Source organism: Fundulus heteroclitus, unplaced genomic scaffold, assembly GCF_011125445.2.
Source record: "Fundulus heteroclitus isolate FHET01 unplaced genomic scaffold, MU-UCD_Fhet_4.1 scaffold_101, whole genome shotgun sequence".
Taxonomy (NCBI): domain Eukaryota; kingdom Metazoa; phylum Chordata; class Actinopteri; order Cyprinodontiformes; family Fundulidae; genus Fundulus; species Fundulus heteroclitus.
Window position 1 is genome coordinate 855,687 of NW_023396477.1, and position 15,302 is coordinate 870,988.

Here is a 15,302-nt window from a genome sequence, read left to right on the forward strand (position 1 = left end):
GCCCATTAATCGCGTGTCTAAACACACACACCGTTCCCTAGTTTTTTTTTCCCTGCAGCGCTCCCCAGACTGTGTTTCTTTTACCCTCTGTGCTTTCCGCAGTTCTAAGAATGCTAGAGACTGTAGCAAAACAGACCCACACTCACTAATGCCAAGTCCGCTTTCATGCGACTTTGGACTTCCTTTTTCTAAATTCGCTTGTAAATTTTGTGAGTCGCGGGTTGTGTTTTCTTTGCATTTGTGTCCGATAGTGAAATTGCATATTTCAATATATGTGGTGGAGTGGTGGCCTAGTGGTTAGAGCAGTGCACTTACACTCAGAGAAGGATGCAAGTACCCGGTTCTATCCCCACTGCCTTCACTCTGGGTCCCTGAGCAAGACCCTTAACCCCAGATTGCTCCCCAGGCGCCGCACATGGCAGCCCACTGCTCCCCAAGGGGATGGGTTAAGATGCAGAAGTGAATTTCTCCACTGTGAAATCAATAAAGTTCTATTATTATTTATTATTATTATTATTATTATTATTATTATTATTATTATTATTATTATTATTATTATTATTATTATTATTATTATTATTATTATTATATTTGAGCTGTAAAATAAGTGACAATAAGTAGGATTTTTGGAGACCTGCTTGCACTACAGACACTTTGAGTATAACCAGCTGAAATATCCCAGAGGGAGTAAAGGTAGAGGGATACTGCCTGTATTTTCTACAGTTTAGGGCTTCAATAACCGGTGATAACTGCTGAAAGTAGATTTACGTGGTGCAGATCAGAGATTGGTTCTAGAGATGAGTTTTTACACGCAGATAACATTGCAGAAACCCAAACCCATAAACCGTACTTTAATGCTTATTAATTTGTTGTCTGTGTAATTGACAAACTAAGGCTGAATCACATTGCCTAATTAATTACCTTGGAGTTACAGCGTTAGCACAAGAAGCTGTGCTAAACAGTTCTCTTTCTAGGGTATTAAGCTCCTGTCCTCGTTACAAGCAAAGTGTAAGATGCTGGAATGATCTGGAAATTGAAAACTTTTTTCCAGGCTTTCAAAAAACTGTATGAACGTGGCTATTTTATTAGTGTCATTTACTGCAATATTTCATATTAAAATGCCTAAACACTTTCAGAAATAAAAGGATAAAATATGCAATAAATTTGCGATTAATTTTGAGTCAACTATTGAAATTATGTGATTAATCGAATTTACAATATTTAATTGTTTGACAGCCCTAATTTAACCACAATCAGCTCGCTGTTGTTCCGTGGGAGTGGTAGTCTGGTGGTCAGAGAGCCGGGCATTTGTGTCTTGGAGAAGCCCCAAAAGTTGGCCCTGGGTTTCCTAAGAGACGGTTAGACACAGAGACACATTTCCCCTGTGTGAGGCTATAAAGGGAAATATTTATTTAGAAATTATTAGTTTGATAATAATCTGAATTATCTAAGTATTAGCTTTAAAAAAATCCTACTTTCTGGTTGTTTCCTGGTAAATAAGTCTAAAACATTTTTATCTCTTGGATCTAAACCGTCCTCTGTGGTTCTGCAGCTCTTTCAGTCTTTCCAGACAAACTAGAATCACTTCATTCCTTCCATAGTCGCTACCCAGCAATCAAACACACCCTTCTTCTACACACGTCTCATCATTTGATCCAATTCCCTAAGAGATCCATTAACCATCATTCAAGTAGCAACACTGACCCCTACTGGCAGAGCTGTGTAGAGAGCCCTAAAGGAGCAGGTGCTGACAGTAATAAAGGGCATATTTGCCTGGATTCTAGGGCCAAATGTTATTAGAAATCTCACAAAACATCTAGAGTTTAAAGTACTATGATGCATTACAAAATAGTAAACATAGATATAGATTTAAACCAGGGAAAACGATAGAACACAACACCCTGCCTTTTTAAAATTTTTATTACAATAAAAATTTCACTCTGCAGGACTAAATGAAATTTATCAAGGATGATGTGTTTTTTATATTATTATTAAATAATATATATTAAATTCTGTTTATTTACCTTTAAATTAAAACAACTTTCTTTTTTTTCCATTTACGAGGCACTCTGTGCACCCTTAGCCTCCATTTGTGAGACGGCAGGCCCCGTTTCAGCAAGCTGGGTTAGAGGATATCCTGAGTGATTTTACATCAGCAGAGATAATGCAATGGTCAAGCCCTGATGTTTTGGGCCATGCTTCACTCCCATAGGTGTAGATATCTGCTGGTAGGAGCAGCTGTCTGTCCTGTGTGTCTCTTGTTGTCCTGTGATGGACTGGTGACCTGTCCAGGGTGGACTCGCCTCTCTCACCCAATGACCTCTAGAGATGGGCACTACCCCCTTAAATAAAATGTTTATGCTGTTTGAGGAATAAACCTTTTGACTTTATCAGATATTCCTGTTACATGTAAAACAGCTGTAGGTGCAGATGCCTGGCTGAAAGTGGTCACTATCACTGATGCTTCATGAAGATTCTTTGAATAATGTTTTCACAATAAAATAATCCTAACAAGTTTTGAAGTTTGTTTTCAGCCAGAAACGTCCTAAACATAATAAACAGGCTTTGAGTTTCCCCCTTACAGTATTTTCTGTGTTTTTTACCAAGATTTATTTACTGGAAGTATTGGAAGTAAATCAAAAAACTACAAAAAGTAGAATTTAAAAAACATACAAAGTACTTCAAAAAGTACCATTTAAAACACAAATTGAGGAACTGATTGATTGTATTTGGCCATTATAAACATAATCTACTACAGACATTTTGTTGCAGTAATTTCCTGGTGTTTTAGCTGCTTCACATGGTTAAAAAAGTGAAAGAGAATAAAAATAATGAGACAATTTTATCATCATCAGAACCAGTAAACCTTTAGCACCGCAGGGAGTAAACTGGTTCACTTCTAAAATCCAGATAATATTTAATCAACTTCAAGGACCTTTACTTTGTGTTTGTCTCTCTGTGGACAGAGAGAACACGAACTAATTGTTCTGGTTCCTCCACAGAGTGGACCAGCAGAACTCAGAGGTTCCCAGAGGTCCGTCTGCCCAGCAGCATTAAACCCAGCTGGACTCCGTATTTATGGTCTCTATATGTAGAACAACTACTTTTCCATCGGTTCTGTTCAGTCGTCTCCATGCTGGACTTTGTGGACCAGTGGACCGTCAGTTTGTCCAACATGGTTCTGATGTTTGGATCCATGATCTCAGTCTGATGTGTCCTTCATATATTATTCTGTTCCAGCTGCTGGAGGACAACATTGTCACTTTTGTGAAGAAGGAGCTGAAGAAGATCCAGAAGGTTCTGAGTCCAGATGACCTAGACTGCTCAGAGAGTCAGAGAGATGATGAGGAGGTGTTGGAAGGTGAGGATGAAGAGCAGAGGAGGAGCAGCAGAGAGGCACTGATGAAGATCACTGTGAACTTCCTGAGGAGGATGAAGCAGGAGGAGCTGGCTGACCGTCTGCAGAGCAGTAAGAGGATTTCTACAAAGATTTAACCTGATGGATAAATCACACATTTACTGATGTCTGAAGAGATGGAATCACATTTATTCACATCATCTTCAGAGGATCATTTGGTTTCCTTCCTAATTTCACTTTTTCTGTTCATTTAGAACATCTTGCTCCAGTTTGTCAACATAAACTTAAATCTGGTCTGAAGGAGAAGTTCCAGTGTGTGTTTGAGGGGATCACTAAAGCAGGAAGTCCAACCCTTCTGAACCAGATCTACACAGAGCTCTACATCACAGAGGGAGGGACTGGAGAGGTCAATGATGAACATGAGGTCAGACAGATTGAAACAGCATCCAGGAAACCACACAGACCAGAAACAACCATCAGACAAGAAGACATCTTTAAAGTCCCACCTGGAAGAGATCAACCAATCAGAACAGTGATGACAAAGGGAGTTGCTGGCATTGGGAAAACAGTCTTAACCCAGAAGTTCACTCTGGACTGGGCTGAAGACAAAGCCCACCAGAACATCCACTTCATATTTCCATTCACCTTCAGAGAGCTGAATGTGCTGAAAGAGAAACAGTTCAGCTTGGTGGACCTTGTTCATCACTTCTTTACTGAAACCAAAGGAATCTGCAGCTTTGAACACTTCCAGGTTCTGTTCATCTTTGATGGTCTGGATGAGAGTCGACTTCCTCTGGACTTCCAGAACCAGGAGATCCTGACTGATGCTACAGAGTCCACCTCAGTGGATGTTCTGCTGACAAACCTCATCAGGGGGAAACTGCTTCCCTCTGCTCGCCTCTGGATAACCACACGACCTACAGCAGCCAATCAGATCCCTCCTGAGTGTGTTGGCATGGTGACAGAGGTCAGAGGGTTCACTGACCAACAGAAGGAGGAGTACTTCAGGAAGAGGTTCAGAGATGAGGAGCAGGCCAGGAGGATCATCTCCCACATGGAGACATCAAGAAGCCTCCACATCATGTGCCACATCCCAGTCTTCTGCTGGATCACTGCTACGGTTCTGGAGGACGTGTTGGAGACCAGAGAGGGAGGAGAGCTGCCCAGCACCCTGACTGAGATGTACATCCACTTCCTGGTGGTTCAGACCAAAGTGAAGAAGGTCAAATATAATGGAGGAGCTGAAACAGATCCACTCTGGAGTCCAGAGAGCAGGAAGATGATTGAGTCTCTGGGAAAACTGGCTTTTGATCAGCTGCATAAAGGAAACCTGATCTTCTATGAATCAGACCTGACAGAGTGTGGCATCGATATCAGAGCAGCCTCAGTGTACTCAGGAGTGTTCACACAGATCTTTAGAGAGGAGAGAGGGCTGTACCAGGACAAGGTGTTCTGCTTCGTCCATCTGACTGTTCAGGAGTTTCTGGCTGCTCTTCATGTTCATCTGACCTTCATCACCTCTGGTGTCAACCTGATGGAAGAAACACAATCAATATCTAAGTGGTTTTTAGGCTTCTTGTTTTCTAAGTCTCTTCACCAGAGAGCTGTTGATCAGGCCTTACAGAGTCCAAATGGACACCTGGACTTGTTCCTCCGGTTCCTCCTGGGACTTTCACTGCAGACCAATCAGAGACTCCTACAAGGTCTGCTGACACAGACAGGAAGTAGCTCACAGACCAATCAAGAAACAGTTCAGTACATCAAGGAGAAGATCAGTGAGAATGTGTCTGCAGAGAAAAGCATCAATCTGTTCCACTGTCTGAATGAACTGAAGGATCGTTCTCTAGTGGAGGAGATCCAACAGTCTCTGAGTTCAGGAAGTCTCTCCACAGATAAACTGTCTCCTGCTCAGTGGTCAGCTCTGATCTTCATCTTAGGGTCATCAGCAGAAGATCTGGATGTGTTTGACCTGAAGAAATACTCTGCTTCAGAGGAGGTTCTTCTGAGGTTGCTGCCAGTGGTTAAAGCCTCCAACAAAGCTCTGTAAGGACACAGATTGTTGCTGTTTGTATTTCTGATAGTGTGAAATCTGCTAATGAGGTTAATATTGATTCATGTTTCTTCAGTTTATTTATAATGTTATACCAGATGTTTCTCCCTGTCTCCTCAGACTGAGTGGCTGTAACCTCTCAGAGAGAAGCTGTGAAGCTCTCTCCTTAGTTCTCAGCTCCCAGTCCTCCAGTCTCAGAGAACTGGACCTGAGTAACAACAACCTGCAGGATTCAGGAGTGAAGCTTCTCTCTGCTGGACTGGAGAGTCCAAACTGCAGACTGGAAACTCTCAGGTACAAAGTTCGCAATCCTGTAGAAACCAGATTTCTGTCCATTACCTGCTCTCAGAAATGATATAAATGTTTTTTCAGCAGATTTTTTCAACTTTTCCAGTCTGACCTTTATTTCCTATGTATATAAACTACTGATTTATTCTTAATCAGCTTCATTTATTGGCACTATCAGTTACATTAAAGCTTTCTAAACACCAGAACAGTTGTTCTACTTGGATAACCAGTATATCTTTGGTATTTTTGGACCAATTTAAAAAAGCTTGAAGCCAACTGCCTTCCGTAGAGTTTCCATTCCATTTTCATCAACCAGTTCAGCACCAGCCTTATGGGTTTTTCCACACTAACAAAAGCCAGTCTGGAACTTCTACCTAAATGTATTTCAATTTTATTTATATAGCGCCAATTCATGAAACATGTCATCTCAAGGCACTTTACAAAATTAAGTTCAATCATATTATACAGATTTGGTCAGATTATACAGATTGGTCCAAAAAAGTTCCTATATAAGGGAACCAGATGATTACATCAAAGTCCCGACAAGCAGCATTCACTCCTGGGGAAGCGTAGAGCCACAGGGAGAGTTGTCTGCATTGTACATGGCTTTGCTGCAATCCCTCATACTGAGCAAGCATGAAGCAACAGTGGGAAGAAAAACTCCCCATTAACGGGAAGGAAAACCTCCGGCAGAACCGGGCTCAGTATGAACGGTCATCTGCCTCGACCGACTGGGGGTTAGAGAAGACAGAGCAGAGACACAACAAGAGAGACAAAAAAGCTCAGAAGCACACATTGATCTAGTAATCTGTTCTACATTAGATGGTAGTAGCGGGTGAGCCGTCTTCTCTGGATGATGTCACAGTTAACAGAACGCCAGACCAGGTGTACCTACTATGAAGATAAAAGAGAGAGAGCAAAAAGTTAAAAACTGAAATGACGACAGGCAATGCAAAACTGGAGAACAGTAGAACTCAGTAGAGAGAGAGAAATAGACCCTGATGTCCTCCAGTAGCCTAAGCCTATAGCAGCATAACTATAGAGGTAGCTCAGGGTAACATCAGCCACTCTGACTAGAAGTTTTGTCACAAAGGAAAGTTTTAAGATTAGTCTTAAAAGTAGACGGGGTGTCTGCCTCACGGACCAAAACTGGGAGTTGGTTCCACAGGAGAGGAGCCTGACAGCTAAAGGATCTGCCTCCCATTCTACTTTTAGAGACTCTAGGAACCACCAGCAGACCTGCAGTCTGAGAGCGAAGTGCTCTTTCATGGACCAAAACTACCTCAACTTCCTCAAGTTCTCATAATGCGTTGAATTGTGTGTCTGCAGCTTGTCAGGCTGTCTGGTCTCAGAGGAAGGCTGTGCTTCTCTGGTATCAGCTCTGACCTCCAACCCCTCGCATCTGAAAGAGTTGGACCTGAGCTACAATCATCCAGGAGACTCAGGAGTGAAGCTGCTGTCATCTGGACTGAAGGATTCGTGCTGGAGACTGGAAACTCTCAGGTACGGAGGAACCTGGTGCAGATGAGGACAAATATCTTCTATGACCTTCAGTTGCTATGACAGAAAAAAGAACATGGTGGTTATTGAATGATGCCAAAATGAATGTATTCATAGTAGCTGTTGAGCCAATTTTAATTAATCGTGGTATAAAAAGTCACAAGATCTTTCATTCACCAATTAGTGAATACAAAACAAACATTAAAGGCTAACAAACAATAGTGTTAATCTACAACATAATAATATCAATATTCAATAAAATAAGAATGAAGAACAGAGGAGAGACAAACAAACAAAGGCAAATAAACACACACATTATTATCTTAATTTCGGCAGTTGTCATATTTGCATTATTGTTTTTCTTTTCTCTAATATTAGTTGCTGCGATGAATCAAGGGTAAAAGATGTGTTTGTGTGAAAGTGGAGGAATCAAATCCCCCTACCCAACCCCCAAAGTAGCATCAACTCCACAGTATTGAAAGTGTCTTTTTATTAATGATGCTGTTAAGTTTACCAGCATGCCATATGTTACAAACACCATAATGTTAGTGCCTACTGTACACTACCTCATTATCTGCTATCTGTGATTTACCTCATTATTATACAAAAAATAATACTGTAGCCATTGCTCATTGCCCGTTTACTTGTCAGTTTTTGCCTTCATTATGTGTAATGTGAGTCAAAGTGGCCAAAGAGAAATTTTACCGCGGTGACAGTAAAATACTCTGATTCTCTCTTACATAATTTTCCCTCCTAGCATGGTTTTTGCTGTTTCCCAGATGAGGGTGCAAAATGTGTTTATTATATAATTTATTTCCTTAAATAATGACCTCTGTTTCCTTAAATATAAATCTAATTCTGTCTCTTGCATTAGAGAAGTGTATAACCGCCATCTTTTGCTCAGATTTATTTCAGTTTTGTGTGTAATATAAAACTAAAATAAAACCCAATCATCATATCCGATATGATGATTGGATAAATGGTTTGGTTGAAATGATATGGTACCAAAAAGTTGCTGGTGAGAAAGTAATCAATGTGTGAAAATGATTAGACGGAATAAATAAGTGTATTCCCTTGTAGAAAGCTTTTGTCACCCCCAACCATAGCCAAGGCCAACATCTGTCATGTATTATTTAATGACTTGGATTGAATGCCAGTTTTTATCCGTCCGTACGTCTTCTTCCGCTTATCTGGGGTTGGGTCGCGGGGGCAGCAGCTTCAGTAGGGAGGCCCAGACGTCCCTCTCCCCGGCCACTTGGGCCAGCTCCTCCGGGGGAATCCCAAGGCGTTCCCAGCAGAGAGACATAGTCCCTCCAGCGTGTCCTGGGTCTTCCCCTGGGCCTCCTCCCGGTGGGACGTGTCCGGAACACCTCACCAGGGAGGCGTCCAGGAGGCATCCTGACCAGATGCCCGAGCCACCTCAACTGGCTCCTCTGGACGTGGAGGAGCCACCCCGAGCAACTTTTATGGACAGAAATTCTGTCCATTAAAGTTATGAACAGAATTGGTGACAAAGGAAAACCTTGGCGGAGTCCAACTCTCACCGGAAACGACCCCAACATACTGCCGGCAATGCGGACCAGACTCTGACACCCTTATTAAAGGGTCCGGTACTCCATACTCCCAGAGTACCCCCCACAGGATCCCTCGGGGGACACGGTCGAATGCCTTCTCCAGATCCACAAAGCACATGTAGACTGGTTGGGAAAACTCCCGTGCCCCCTCCAGGATCCTGCTGAGAGTGTAGAGCTGATCCAGTGTTCCACGGCCAGGACGAAAACCACACTGCTCTTCCTGAATCCGAGATTCGACTATCCGAATCTCATCCACCCCCGGGGCTTTGCCACCGAGGAACTTTTTAACAACCTCAGCACCAGAGATGGGAGAACCCGACCCAGAGTCCTCAGGCTCTGCTTCCGCAATGGAAGGCGTGTTGGTGGGATTAGGGAGGTCTTCGAAGTATTCCGCCCACCGACGCACGACGTCCCGAGTCGAGGTCAGCAGCACACCACCCCCACTGTAAACAGTGTTGGTACTGCACTGCTTCCCCCTCCTGAGACGCCGGATAGTGGACCAGAATCGCTTCGAAGCCGTACGGAAGTCTTTCTCCATGGCCTCTCCGAACTTATCCCACGCCCGAGTTTTTGCCTCGGCGACCAGCCGAGCCGCCTGCCGCTTCGACTGCCGGTACACATCAGCTGCTTCCGGAGTCCCACAGGCCAAAAAAGCCCGGTAGGACTCCTTCTTCAGCTTGACGGCTTCCCTCACCGCTGGTGTCCACTAGCGTGTCCGAGGGTTGCCGCCGCAACATGCACCGACAACCTTGCGGCCACAGCTCCGACTAGCCGCCTCAACAATAGAGGCGCGGAACATGGTCCATTCAGACTCAATGTCCCCCGCCTCCCTCGGGACATGTTCAAAGCTCTCCCGGAAGTGGGAGTATTAGGTATATTTAGGTATTACTGTGTCGAATAAATTAACGGATTTACTTAAACTTAACCATGCCCCATTTTTAAACAGGATAGAAGAGGACCTTGAAAGATGGAAATCGCTTCCAATCACACTTATGGGTAGGGTAGCTTAGGTAGGACCATAAAAATGATGGTCCTACCTAGAATTCATTATTTATTTTCAATGGTCCCCAATAAACCATCATCTGACTGGTTTAAATCTCTAGACTCTGCCATTTCTAAATTTCTTTGGAAAGTTAAACCCCCACGTATTAGCTTAAAGACAATACAGAAGACTAAAGACAGGGGAGGATTAGATCTGCCTAACTTCCATAACTATTACTTAGCAAATAGGCTACAATACATCTCTAAATGGATAAAAAATAGTCTTTTAGATGAGCCTTGGTTAGATATAGAACAGGAAATGTGCAATAATATCATGATTTCAGATCTGCCGTTTATTAGCTCAAATATAAAACGGCATACATGCTTCAAAAATATCAACATTAGTTCTACTCTGACAGCATGGTGGGAGTTCCTCAAAATGACAAAGTCATCCCTTATCCCATGCAGTCATACACCTATCTGGAATAACCCTGATATCCTACAAAATAATAAAATGATAAACTTTACATACTGGAAGAATAAAGGTATTAAATATCTGGAACATCTACTTGACGGAACCGAGTTCATCAATTTTGCTAAAGTAAATATGCAATATGGCATTAGTAAAAATACATTCTTGGAATATGAACAACTTAAATCTATAATTAAAAAAAATATATAAGCATATTAATGGTGGTTTACAAATCCCAACTAATATATTAGAGTTCCTAGATTTAACCCCCCCCCCCCCCAAACTACTGTCTAAATCATACAGGACACTGACTAAAATAGATGATTCGATATCTCTTCCTATAATGAAGTGGAAAAAGGATTTATCAGGCACCTTTGAACAAAATTTCTGGGCTCAGACATGTCTAAGAACTTTCAAATTGACTAGAAACACCAACTTACAACTAATACAATACAAAATCCTTCACAGAGTACACTACACAGGACAAAGATTATTCAAGATGGGGTTGGCATAATCTAATATCTGCCCACACTGCATAGGCAATCATCCTGATAATTATTTTCATGCGTTATGGTTATGCACACCAGTCCAGAGGTTCTGGACACAGATATGTAAGGACTTATCAAAGTGCTTGAGCTGTAAAATTACACCTTCCCCATCAGTTTGCTTGCTCGGTAATTTTGAGGAAAGCCCTCTGAAAAAAGAAATAGTTTACATGGTTTTCACTGCTTTATCTATCGCAAAGAAAACTATCCTCATGAATTGGAAAAGTAAACAAAATCTCAGTATCAATCAGTATAGAGATCTTTTGTTGGATCATATTAATTTAGAGACAGCATCTGCTTCCACATCTGATTGGTCTCTTTGGGCTCCTCTGATAACACCATCACTTAGTGGAATAGGGGGCGGTGGGTTGCTTCCTGCAGGGCGCAGTGGCTGGATGGAGGGGTTCCTGGGGCCCTGGGGGCACTTGGAGTAGGGCGCCTGGTGGATCCGGCTCCGGGGTCTGTTGCCCCCATCTGGGAGGAGCTTGGGAGGCCTACGGGTGGCCTACAGCAGCCGCTTGCGGCGCTCTTTGGGAGCTGCATGTTGACGGACGTGGGTTACTGACCTGGTAGCTGTGCTGCCGCTGGGTGGGGCCGGGGTGGGTCTGGGGGTCTGGGGTCCCTGGGGCGCGCCGCCCTCGGGCGGGGGCCCTGGCGGGGCCTCGGGGGTTCCGGTTTCGGGGGGTGTGCCGCTTTTGGTGTGGGCCGGCGCGCGCCCGGGTGTCCGTCCCTGCACGGGGCCTCGGGTGCGCTGGGGAGCCTCAGGGCCCGTTGAGCTGGTAGGGGGGCATGGTCATTAATGTCTCATTAATGGCAGATGCTCTTCTCCTTCATTGGATAGGCACTCTGCCAGTGGGGGGAGGGGGAAGGAGGGGGAGTAGGGACCTACCCAGCCTGGATGTCTACTGTCGAATGTATGGTGAGTTGTTTGAACGTTAGTGTTGGGGAGGGATTAAATCTATGGGTGGGGGGGGTGGACGTTCTGGTGGGCTTGTGTCCGGCCCCCTGTCCCGGTCCGGGTCCGTGTCGTCTTCCGGTGCGGGTTTCGCTTGGGGGGTGGGGTTTGGGATGGCTCGTGCGGGCTGGCTGGCCAGGGTCCCCCCTCTTATTTATTAATTATTATTATTATTATTATTATTATTATTATTATTATTATTATTATTTATTTATTTATTTATTTATTTATTTAGTTTTTTTTTGGGGGGGGGAAAGCCAGTAGGCTTGGTGGGTGGGCTGGGGGGGAGGGGGGGGGGGGGGTGGGGTGTTGGTCCTGGTGGGTGGTTGGCTGGCAGGCCCTGCGGCCTCTCCCTGGCCCCCGGGCTACGGTGGTGCCGCTGGCGAGGCCCCCTTCTCTGGGTGGGGCTTTTGGGGAGCGGGGGTGCCTATTGGAGTCAGTAGGGGAGCTGGCTCCCTGGGATAGCTTCCCAGTCATTTGCTCCCCATTCCCGGACTCCTCCCTCTGCCTGCTCCATCACGCCGCCACACATGTAGGTCCTGGGGGAGGGGGCGTTACTGGAGGTTGCCACTTTCTGGTGACGCCCCTATCCCCAATTTTATCATGCATCTTAGACACTTTCACTTCAAACATTTTCACATTGCACACTCATGTAGGCCATGGTAAGGGGGGAGGGGGTGGGGGGAAGACGTCTGGGGGGGGGCTTATGTTGTGTGAGCCTCACCTCGGATGGCTCCCTTCACCTCCTCTCCCACTTAGACATTGAGGGTTCTGGGCAGTCGCCCGGAGGGGGTGCGCTGGCAACAGCTTCCTTCCGGAAGGGGGGTGGGCTGTGCCGTGCATCCCCTTCGGCGCTCCCAGTTTTTAAACGCACTTGAGAACAACATGCAACAACACAACATCTGAGCAGGCGTAGGGAGGATCGGGGTCTTCTGCACACCCCAGTTCTCCGATGGCGGCAAGGAGTCTGGGGCCTGGAGGAGGTGCGGGCCACTGTGTCCGGGGTCTTGGCGGGGGGCTGCGGTGTGTAGTCAGCGGCTTGCCAGGTCTGGGGCTGATGCCTCCGCTCCCCCCAGGAGGGGCAGGGGGGGCAGGGATGGCAAGGGTAAGGTGGGGGAGGGAGGGGGTATTTAGGGGGTGAGGGGGGCTCTGGCTGGGTGGCTCGTGCGGGTCGTGTTGGCCCGCCCTCTTTGGGGGGCCCGGTCCAGGGGGCGTCTGGTCCGGGGCCGGGGCCGGGGCCGTGGGTCGGGCACAAGCAGTCGTATAGTCGATTTGGGGGTGGCCCCCCCCCCCCCCTTTGGTCAGTGTTGGATGTGAGTGTTATGTGGGAATGTGTGTACAGCGTCTTTTTTTTTTCTTTTTTTTTTTTTCTGTGTGGGGTGAGTGGGGCACAAGGGAGGGATGGTGTGAATGAGTTTTTTTTTTTTTGTTTGTTTTTTTTTTTTTTTTTTTCCCAGGTATGGGAGTGGTCCGCTCCCTCTCCCAAAAACATCTCAAGTCTCCGCTAGGTGCGGAGCCCATCCCCCCACGTCCTGCCCTCCTCCACTTCGTTGGCGGGCGCCTTGGCCCTCTGGCGCATTGGTTGGCTTCGGGTTTGGGGCGGGTTCCCGGGCGTGCGCCGGCCCACTCCCGGCGGCCTCTTCGCGGGGCCTGGCCCCCCGGGGGGCGGCCGGGGCCCCCGTCACGGGGGCGGGGCGCCCCTGGGGCCTCTGGCCCCCAGGGCCCATGGCCAGGACCACTTCAGCGGGGCCAGCTGCCGGCGGAGCCCACAGGCTCGTCCCCGCGGCTCTTGAGGGCGTTGGCATTGCGGTGGCTGGGGGATTTCCTCGGGGTCGTCTCTGCTCCTTCCTTGGGGGGGGGTGGCTTGCAGATATCCTGTGTCGGCCCCTCCTGGGCGACCTGCTTTAGGGACCCCTTTGGGAGTCCGGGGTTATGGGTCCCCTGACTCCTGCCTCTGTGCTCGGGGAAGGCGGGCCTTTGGTTCTCCACAACCACTATCAAGCTATTTCCTTTTGGATAATTTTCACCTAAACTAGTGCACTCTCACAAACTCCCACGGGTGCTGGGTCCCAGGTATTAAGTGTTCACTTATATACAGTAATCTTATAATTTATTTATTTATTTATTTATTTATTTATGTTCTTTCACTTTCTTTTTTCAAGTATCACATTACACATGTCAGCTTACATAATAATATATATGATTTAGCAATGGCATCTAGGTGTTATTCGATTGTATCTGTTGCTTTATGTCTGTTGGTTGTGCTGTTCTTTTTGCATCTCTCTTTCCAGGTGACGGAGCAGACGGAGAAGGTTTTATCATTCTCTCCCTTTTATCTTCTCTTTCTTTCACCTCTACTTTTTTTTTTCTTTTCTTTCTCTTTCACTTCTTGTTCTTCCTTTACTCTCCCATTGTCATGTCCATATAATTTGAAATTCTCCTTGCAGGAATCACAATAAAGCTATTTACAAGCATAAATCAAGTGGAGCACTATGGCGAAAGCTGTTCGCTCCACTTGTAAAAGCAAAATCTGTCGAGCTCTATCTGGCATTGAGACATCAATTCTTATTGCCACATTGCTAGACAGGACACTGGGAAAAAAATAAATAAAATATGAATGATGTTGAGAAATTGTGTAATGGTGTGCACAAATTATGGTAGAATTTGGGGTCATCCAGGTTTGGACCATAAAAGCTTGGAATTGTTGTATTGATATATTATTATTAAATGTTCCATTAATAATAATATATGGACCATCTGGGTCCTTATGTTACCCACCAAACAAACATATCTTACAATATGTTTGTTAGGTGGGGGTATTAATGAGAATGGAAATGCCTCTTTATTTTGGAATAAAAAGGCACGCAGGGATAAGCAGGAAACCACAGGATCAAGGTAATAAATACACCAGAACAGGCATAGCAAACAGCTGGATCTCACAGAGAAACAGGCAACTTTGAACTGGAGTCCAGCTGGCTCAGCACGAAGGAACTGGTAAAAGCAGGACACATCACACTAAATGAGATGAGAACAGAATCGTTCTGATAGGGAAGAGTTGGCTGAAGCAGATATAAGTAGAAGGGTGCACAGGTGAGCCGAGTAGGCCGTAATTACTAATAGCAGGTGGAGTTGATGTGGGCTAATTGACAGGTGACTGAGCTCAATAGTGGCTGGTGGCTGAGAGGTGACAGCCTAGAAAAGTCCAAAGCAAAACAAACCAAAACCTACATTGTGACATTAGTTTTTTGTGTTCTTTGACTGATAGTTTGGTTTCTCTTAGGAAGCATACATCGGCTTGCGATTTTTTTGAGATGATGATTTTGGTTCTTTTATGGCTCTCCGGTTAGTTAATACCACCTACATTCCAGCTGATAACATTTAGTCATTTCTGATATGACCAAATCCTATCAATGGCTAGAGAAGGCTGGACTGAAGGACACCACTTGAAGCGTTGATCATGGCAGCACAGGAGCAGGCCTTGAGCACAAGAGCAATAGAGAAGAAAGACAAATCTTTATTTGTCATTCCAATTGTACATTCCAATGAAAACTGTCTTATACATTTAACCCATTCCTTTGG

The 15,302-nt window shown here is 45.3% G+C and overlaps 1 long non-coding RNA gene across 1 annotated transcript; it reads left to right on the plus strand.

Annotated features, from left to right (window-relative positions):
* Nucleotides 1-5,657: 5,657 nt before the first annotated feature.
* LOC118558130 lies at nt 5,658-7,164 on the plus strand. The gene is made up of 2 exons (XR_004928164.1): nt 5,658-5,702; nt 7,026-7,164. It is a non-coding gene; the product is annotated as an uncharacterized LOC118558130 (long non-coding RNA).
* Nucleotides 7,165-15,302: the final 8,138 nt, after the last annotated feature.